We start from the raw sequence: 9,677 nt of genomic DNA, 5'->3' as shown, positions 1-9,677 counted from the left end.
CCACATGGCTAGTAGCCATGCTAGCTGGGGATTCTGGGAGCTGTAGTCCAAAGAGGTAATTTTGCTAAATCCTGTGCAGTCTCCAAGCTCACTGGATTTTGCTCAACACTCTGTGCTATTCTCTTCAAATTAACCATTCCAGGGAAATAATCCATTTCTTTGGTCTAACCAGTTGTTCTTGTAACAATTGTGCTTATTTTCTGTTCCTAATAAACTATCTGAATTGTTCTTGGAACACAAAGCGAGAAATTTTGCTCCAAGTAATCCAGAGCTGGTTCCAGGTGTGAGCTCCCCATCCTATTAATGATATACACTCTTTGTGGGCGCTTTGGCATCATCCTCCCAGTGGGCTTAGAAGTGTTAGACGGAAGCACTGAATGAGGTGGGGGAGTATGTTTTGAGTTATCATAATTATTCATAGTGCCCTTTCATAGCATTACTCTCTGTCATTATGAGCAGAAAACTACTGGAATTGCTCAACCTGTGAGCTGTCCTTTATTACATAAGGGAAAAAAGTATAAAGAGCATTTTACATGCAGGATGTTAATTCATATAGAAATTCTCCTTTCCAGTAGGTCCCACATTTTACCAGAGGGAATAGCTCTTTCCCTCTGCAATGGATCTACAGGTAGATTTCTGATGAGCAGGAATAGTGCTGGCTGCATGAAGGCCTTCTGTGGGGTGTTGTTGTTGTTGTGTGCCTTCAAGTCATTTCTGACTTATGGCGACTCTGAGGCCAAAACTTTCATGGGGTTTTCTTGGCAAGATTTGTTCAGAGGAGATTTGCAATTGCCTGCCCCTGAGGCTTGAAAGCATGTTGCATGCCCAATGTCATGCCTTCAAGTTGCCAGTCAATTTATGGCAACCTCATGAATTTCATAGGATTTTCTTAGGCAGGGAATATACATCAGAAGGTTTGCCAGTTCCTTCCTCTGAAATATAGCCTACAGCACCTGATATTCATTGGCAGCCTGCCATCCAAGTACTAGCCAGGGCTGACCCCTGCTAGCTTCCAAGAGCAAAAAGGATCTGGTACCTTTAGGATATTTAGGATCTTTCTGTGGCATACTCATCAAACGAAAAGTGGGATACATATGGCCAAGCTACATCAAAGTGTGGTTAGGGTGGCAAAATTATTAATGTTGAAGACTATATAGGATAGGAGCATACCCTCCAACATTTCACAGATAAAAAGTGGGACACATGTAGCCAAGCAACAAAAGACTGTGTTCAAACTGGCAAAGGTTATTAATGTGGATGATCACAAAAGCTAGGAGAGGCTAAAGCAGTTTGCTTCTACTGGATTCTACTGGGACAGGCAAGATCCTATGACCTCTTCTCCCCACCCCCCACCCCACTGAGGTGAGGGCAAACTACATTTGTACTTTGAACTAAGTTTGCACCAATAGAAGTAAGCTGAAGATAAAAGGAGAAAGGCAGGAGGAGGAGAAAGAAACTGGGACGTTTAAAAAACAGCTGAAAGGTAAAATGTCAGTGGATTGATCAGGACTGTCCCTGTGAAACTGGACAGTTGGAGGGTATGGTGTGCCCCTGGAGACCCCAGAGCCCTCACCATTGGCAAAGCTGTTTCTGCTCAGTAACAGATAATCACTCCTCTAGAGACCTACAAGTGGCATGGTTCTCTGTTTAAATACTATTTCCCTTTCTTCCCCATTCCCCAGCCTTGCTTAGGCCCTGCATAGCATTTTGAGGAAACTGGAAAGGACTGGAATATATTGTAGAAGCACTTTGCTTAATTGCTTGTTTCACCTATATCTTGCCTTTCCTACAGTGAGCTCAAGACAATAAACATGATGCCCATCTTCTCCACATTCTCCTGACAACCATCTTATAAGGTAAAATGTGATATGATAGTTCTGTTTAAATATTTGAATGGTTGTCATATTGAGGATGGAACAAGCTTGTTTTCTGCTGCTCCAGAGAATAGGCCCCAAAGCAAACAAACTACAAGAAAAGAGATTCCACATCAACATTAGGAGGACCTTCCTGACAGTAAAAGTGGAACACACTCCCCCAGTGAGTGATCGAGTCTTCTTCTTTGGAGGTCTTTAAACAGAGGCTGAATGACCATCTGTCGGGGGTGCTTTGATTGTGAAGTTGGACTGGATGGCTTTTGTGGTCTCTTCCAACTCTATGATTCTATGATTCTAAGGTACACCAACCTGAAAGAGAGACTGATCCCAACATTTCACTGCTCTGGGGAATCTGATGCTGCGTCCCTCACATTTCATCCAATGCTGTAAGCAAGAAGTGAGCCACTGTGCAGGGGCCAGGAGCCAATTTTCTTTCTACTCTTCCAGTAGTCATTTTTAAGGAAGAAATTGAGGGAAAACAAGTGATTTGAAAAGGAACTGGACAGGTGGGTTGTCTGCACACACTTTTCAGGCAATTGGCATTTGTAGGGTTATTGGGGACTAGTGAGGTCCAGGGGGTTTATATGACCCTTTGGCCACACATTTCCCACCACTACTCTGAGGACTACTCCAAACTGATGATATTCTCCATATGTTAATGGAGATCATAACCATTGCTACTATACAATACACATATATTATTCTGAACAGCCAGTGTTCCCCATACAAATGCAAATAGTAATAGAACACAGACAAGAAATATTATTGCATGTTGCATACATGCGAATTTCCACTGTTGATTTTATTTTGACTTTTCTTTAATGCATAACTGTCATTTCTTTATTGAATCTGGCAATAATACTCCTAGACTTGCTTTTCTTTTCAGGTTAGTTATCCACAACAGAGGACATGTGGTTTTCCCAGTGGGAACAGAAAAACCAGTTATTTGTGGCATCACTACATACATGGTCATGTAATGTAATTCACAGGGCAGACTGGAATATCTGGTGCTTTCCAAATGAATTCAAGATAACCAGTGTAGTGGTTGTTTATCTGCAAAGACTTATATGTGGAATTAGGCAATGGATTGCCTGAGTAGCTATACTTCATTGATTGCTATTTGCAGTCAGTCTGAAAAACTGAAACAGGGAAGAGGAGTTAAGAAAACTTGTTTGGGAATGTTATTTCTGCTTAGCCAATAAGTTTCAAGCCAGTATAGGATATCATAACTAGATAAAAACAGAGTTCACAACCCTGTTTGGCCACAAATCTTATGATGGACCTTGGGTCCCTGACTATCTTCCTTCCTAACCTAGGTTACAAGATTGTTGTAAAAATTAACTATACATTTCCCTGAGGGTTTTTTGGAGGAGGTGTCAGATAAAAGTGTAATGAAATATTAGTGCAGGCTGAATAAATTGTTTCTTTTAAAGGTATGTATTAGAGTGTGTGATCTAAATACCCTAAAGCTAGGCAGGGTCAGCTGTGGTTAGTACTAGAATGGGAGATTGGCAATAAATACCAAGTGCTGTAGGCTGTATTTCAGAGGAAGGAACTGACAAAACCACTTCTGAGTATTCCTTGCTTAATAACACCTTATGAATTCCATGGAATCACCATAAGTCAACAGGCAACTTGAAAGCACATACACACACACATTAGAGTACAAGAGGACAGATTTCAGGCTTGTAGAATTTCATTTGTGTTTTACTAGAGGCCTGAGATAGATCAGCCAAAACCAGCTGCAGGACAATGTCTCAAGTATATGGTGGTGGTTGTTAACTGCCCTCAAGTTGACCTGAACTTATGATAACTCTATGGATGAGACATCTCCAAAAATCACTGCTCTCCACAGATCCTGCAAGTTCAAGCCTATGGCTTCTAACCATGTAGCATGTGAGCTTCCTCTCTTTCTACTGCTATCTACCTTTCTCAGCATCATTGTCTTTTCCAATGATTCATGCCTTCTCATTATGTTGCCAAAGTACAACAGTCTCAGTTTACTCATCCTGGCTTCCAGGGAGAGGTCAGCCTTGGTTTGTTCTAGAACCCATTTAATAATAATAAATAATAAATTTATTATTTTTATACCGCCCTTCCATAGATCAGGGCGGTTCACAGCAAATATCAATAAAACAATTAAGAATACATAAAAACTCCCCTCTCTCACTGACCCCTCCCCCCTGGTAAAAAGCCACCACAGTGGCAAGACAGTCCTCCGCAGTTCTGGGGAGGTTCTTCCCAGGTGACATGGGGGGGCAGCGGCAGAAGTAGTCCTCCACCAGCTCTCAGGCAGTCCCCGATGTTGCTGGGTCTGCCTGATGGCTCCCTCTGAGGCCGAGGGACAGTTGAAGAGGGAGGGCCTCTTCCTTAGGCCGTCCCGATGTTGCTGGGTCTGCCTGATGGCTCCCTCTGAGGCCGAGGTGACAGTTGAAGAGGGAGGGGCCTCTTCCTTCAGGCAGTCCCCGATGTTGCTGGGTCTGCCTGATGGCTCCCTCTGAGGCCGAGGTGACAGTTGAAGAGGGAGGGGCCTCTTCCTTCAGGCAGTCCCCGATGTTGCTGGGTCTGCTGTGGCTCCTCTGAGGCCAGGGTGACAGTTGAAGAGGGAGGGGCCTCTTCCTTCAGGCAGTCCCCGATGTTGCTGGGTCTGCCTGATGGCTCCCTCTGAGGCCGAGGTGACAGTTGAAGAGGGAGGGGCCTCTTCCTTCAGGCAGTCCCCGATGTTGCTGGGTTCTGCCTGATGGCTCCCTCTTGGCCGAGGTACAGTTGAAGAGGGAGGGGCCTCTTCCTTCAGCAGTCCCCGATGTTGCTGGGTCTGCCTGATGGCTCCCTCTGAGGCCGAGGTGACAGTTGAAGAGGGAGGGGCCTCTTCCTTCAGGCAGTCCCCTGATGTTGCTGGGTCTGCCTGATGGCTCCCTCTGAGGCCGAGGTGACAGTTGAAGAGGGAGGGGCCTCTTCCTTCAGCAGTCCCCGATGTTGCTGGGTCTGCCTGATTGCTCCCTCTGAGGCCGAGGTGACAGTTGAAGAGGGAGGCTCTTCTTCAGGCAGTCCCCGATGTTGCTGGGTCTGCCTGATGGCCCCTCTGAGGCCGAGGTGACAGTTGAAGAGGGAGGGGCCTCTTCCTTCAGGCAGTCCGATGTTGCTGGTCTGCCTGATGGCTCCCTCTGAGGCCGAGGACAGTTGAAGAGGGAGGGGCATTCAGGCAGTCCCTGATGTTGCTGGGTCTGCCTGATGGCTCCCTCTGAGGCCGAGATGACAGTTGAAGAGGGAGGGGCCTCTTCCTTCAGGCAGTCCTCTATGTTGCTGGGTCTGCCTGATGGCTCCCTCTGAGGCCGAGATGACAGTTGAAGAGGGAGGGGCCTCTTCCTTCAGGCAGTCCTCGATGTTGCTGGGTCTGCCTGATGGCTCCCTCTTTGTTTCTCTTTGCCTTGTATATGCTGCCAAAAATAGACACAGAACACCAACATGGGAGAAAGGCCATAACTTTATTAAACCATTGGTAGGGTTGGCACAAAGCATAAGGTCAGGATCTGTGCAATCAAACAACCCGCTGTTGTTTGATTATCCAAAGCCGGGCACCCACCCAGTGCTTGGGATGACCTAGGGGCTAAGGAACACCACTTGAGCGCAAACCATGCCTTGCGTTCCCCAATTCACAAAGCCCCTAGTCACCGGGAGGCGCACCTGCGTTCTGGCCCCCACAATGGCCAAACGCCTTCGCTCATCGCCCCCGGGTACCTTGTGACTCCCAAACCAGAACTCCATAGCCCTGGTACCACCAACGTTCAGATCCTGGCCTATGCTGCCGAACAGTTGTGACAAAAACCACCAGAAACAGCGGTGGGCGGGCGGGAGAAGCTCAAGGCTAGCTCCCTTCCAATGCTTCACTTCGTCCCTGTTCGGAGCCAAGCGCCGACTGAGGCGGAGAGGCCTCCTAGCAGCAATTTATACTGCTTGGCCCCTCCCCTCTATGTGCATTTGCGGGGCCCCGCCCCCAAGACCAAGCCCACCAATGGGCAGCCTTGGAGGACTGGAAGCCCCGCACCAGCGAGTCCGGTTCCCAGAGCGTCCCGGACCGGAAGGGCCGCCCCTTCCGGCCCCCAAAGCCAATCGGGAGCCGGACAAGCCCCAGAGCACTCTGGGGCTTGTAGTTTTTTCCGCTTTACAGCGGCAAAGCAGTCTGCCCCAGGAACGGGGCGACTGCTTTTTTTTTGGTGATTCACAGTATCATCAGTATTTTTCTCCAGCACCACATCTCAAATGAGCTTATTTTCTTTCTATTGGTTTTCTTCATTGGTGGTGGGGAATATACCTTTGCCATTTGAAAACCATTCCACTTGGCCAGGAAAACCACTGAGTGACTTTGGACAAGCACAATCTTTCAGCCTCAGAGGAAGGCAATGGCAAACCTCCTCTGAAAAAGCTTGCCAAGAAAACTCTGTGACAGATTCGCCTTAGGGTCGCCATAAGTTGGAAATGACTGGAAATGACAACAACAGAGCTATGTCACATCTGTGTTATAAAAAAATATAGTAAGGGTAAGTGTTCAGAAAAACTCAAGAAGACAGCTATGACAAAGTGCATCTATATAAAACATATTTTATTATATTTTAATTGTAGGCACTTTGCTTTGGAAACCTTTGGTACAGAAGTTTTAAACTTTTGTACAGTGTGCCCACGTCATATCACACTGGCCCTCTGTGCAGTTTAGGGTGATCTGTTTAGAATTCTCAGCCAGAGAGAACTAGTGTCTTGTATCCTAGGATTTATAGGATGCAGTGATGGCAAATAGCCCTGTACAGACGGGCCATTTCGTACATACTCCGTACATACGTCTCTTTTAGATGCCCGCAACCCTAGTACGTACGGAGTACGTACAAAATGGCGGTGCCCTGTTCACATGGACACTGCCATTTTGACGTAATGGCCACAGTGCGTCCAAACGGCGTGGCGTAGCCGTTACATCATGGCACTGCTGTAGGGTGCTTGTGGTACCCTTTCAGTGGCGCCAAAAGGAGCTCCATTTTGGAGCTCCTTTGGCCACGCGTATCACTGGTGCGGCCTTTAAATGGTTGCACCAGTGATACAAAGAAAAAGGGGCAGAGTGGCCCCTTTCTCCCTTTCCCCGCCACTGTCGGGGTAAAGCCCCAAGGACACCCCTTTCCAGGCCGCAAGGAAGCAGCATTTTGCCGCTTCCCAGTGGCCTGGAAAAGCGGTGGATCGGGGCCTCTGAGGCTGCTGCTGTGGCAGCTTAGGCCCTGATCCATTGGGGAAAGGAGCGGGTGTAGGCCACCCCAAAGGGGCGGTCTGTATCCCACCATAGTGGGATCACAGTATTAAAATTGCATACAGTCAGTCCTCCTTATACACAGATATTTTTATACATGGATTCACGCATCCACGGCTTGAAAATATTCAAAAAAAGTATGAATTCCTGATAGCAAACCTTGATTTTCCATTTTATATAAGGGACACCATTTTGCTCTGCCGTTATATTTAATGGGACTTGAGCATCCACAGATTTTGTTATTCACGGGGGATCCTGGAACCAAACCCCAGCGGATAACAAGGTCCCACTGTAGTTGCATTTTAAAACAGAAGAAAAGGAAACATCCAATTATTTGATTAAAATATCCTTCCATATGCTGATCATCCATCTCCTTGATTTTCTGGTCAGTTTACTTTAAGCCCAAACTGAAGACTTCAAAACAGCCAAGGGAGAAAATTGTTTTCTAAATCCACAGATACAGTCTGAGTCTACAAAGCTATTAAAAGCACAAGGCAAGGCTGATAAGCTTGTCTAATGTAAACTTTTCAAAGTATAAAAATGTTGAAAACTCCAGAAGAAGTATATGCAAAAAATTCCTGGTTACATTGCTCTCCTCCTCACTTTTTAACTTCATCATCCCCAGCTGCAAAGTTAAGAAGTGTGTTATCACTGCTTCACTCCCCACCCCCTGGAGAAAAAAAACAGCCAGCTGTGGTATCTGTTGCCTAAAAGAGCCCCTTTCCTTTCGTTTTCACCTGGATTTAGTTCAACTTGGTTATTGGGAGCCAAAGAGAGTTTGCATCCACTTTGGATAAAGCATGGGCAGCAAATGGTAAATTGGGATTGCTGAGTAGATTCTTAGGTGACTTTCAGAAGATGGGCAAGGGATCTTTACTCCTTATTATCTCACAAACAAATTTTCTCCAGATATTAGAATACTGGAAAAAAATTATTGTGAGGATCTCATAGGAGTTGGTTTTTGTGCGAGAGAAATGTTGCATTTGCTTCTAACACTAGGCACACCTTTCTGGCCTGAGTATACACTTAGAATAAAAGATGTAGACTTCAGCTCCAGGAATCCTTGAGCCAGCAAGGAAGCACCTTGTTCCTTTAATTTAGTGTATGCATGTACAAGAGGCTGCCATAAGAACTGAAGAGTGAGAAACAATGTGTGTTGCTGTTTAGCCTTCAAGTCGTTTCCAACTTATGGCGACCCTAAGGTGAATCTGTCACAGAGTTTTTTTGGCAGGTTTCATCATAGGGGGGTTGCCATTGCCATCCTCTGAGAGTGTGTCACTTATCCAGGATCACCCAGTGGGTTTCATGACCAAGTAGAGATTTCAACCCTGTTCTCCAGAATCATAATCTAACACTCAAACCACAACACCATACTGACTTTCACATTAAATATACAAAAGTTTAAAACTTCTCCGCCAAAGGTTTCCAAAGCAAAGTGCCTACAATTAAAATATGTTTTATATGGATGTACTTTGTCACAGCTGTCTTCTTGAGTTTGTCTGAACATTTACCCATGCTATATTTTTTATAAAACAGATGTGACATTTCTCATTGGGATATATTTAAAGGCAGAAATCTTAAGATGTTTGCCTTGGAGGTCTTTAAACAGAGGCTGGATGGCCATCTGTCAGGGATGCTTTGATTTGGATTTCCTGCATGGCAGGGGGTTGGACTGGATGGCCCTAGTGGTCTCTTCCAACTCTATGATTCTATTATTCTTTTTTTAAAAAAATAAGCAAATAAGAGTTTTGTCCCTGATTCAACAATTATGACAGATTTGTTAAAGGGAGGATTCAATGAAGAGGAAAATGAAGACCTCCTATCCATAAAATCACCCAATAGTGAAGATTTACAGCTATGGATGACTCTTTCCAAACTATTTAAAGGTAACACACCCTTCTCCTCTGCCCTTGAAGAATGGTACCAATTATACTTACCTTTGATGCTGCTTTCTTTTCTTTTTAAAAAGTTCAGTGTCTGGTCTTAGTTTCAGACCCACATATATAGATATGTACATGTTGTTCTTGTTCTTCTGTACCTTCAAGTCATTTCCGACTTATGGCAACCCAAGGTACTGTGTGCTTTTTAATGTACATCCTGACTTTCCACTAAGACTCAAGGCAGATCTCAAAAAGATTAAAACATGTACAGAGAAGGGCAGTACAGATGTAAACAGAACAAAAGCTGTACCAAAAAAAGGACAATTTAGATGAATTAGTGTTTTAAAACGCTAATAAAAACACATAACAATGAAAAAAAATTAAAAGTAGTTATTTATTTCATGGATTTTTATCTCGGCTTTCTCCCACAATGGGATTCAAAGCTTTCTGCTGAAAGACCCTTCTCTTCAACCGCTCAAATCCTTCCTGTTTTTTTTAGAAAGAGATTTGCTCAAAACATTACATGAACAGTTCACTCTGTCTGCCGACAAGCTGCCTTCCAAAAAAAGAAACAAGCACTCTTGTTAAATTATTAAATCCTGGCTTGGATTTTCTGCTTTGGTGACAGCACAATGG

This window comes from Sceloporus undulatus, chromosome 4 (genome assembly GCF_019175285.1).
Source record: "Sceloporus undulatus isolate JIND9_A2432 ecotype Alabama chromosome 4, SceUnd_v1.1, whole genome shotgun sequence".
Classification (NCBI taxonomy): domain Eukaryota; kingdom Metazoa; phylum Chordata; class Lepidosauria; order Squamata; family Phrynosomatidae; genus Sceloporus; species Sceloporus undulatus.
The sequence above is the reverse complement of the archived record's forward strand: the minus strand, read 5'-3'. Positions refer to the sequence as shown.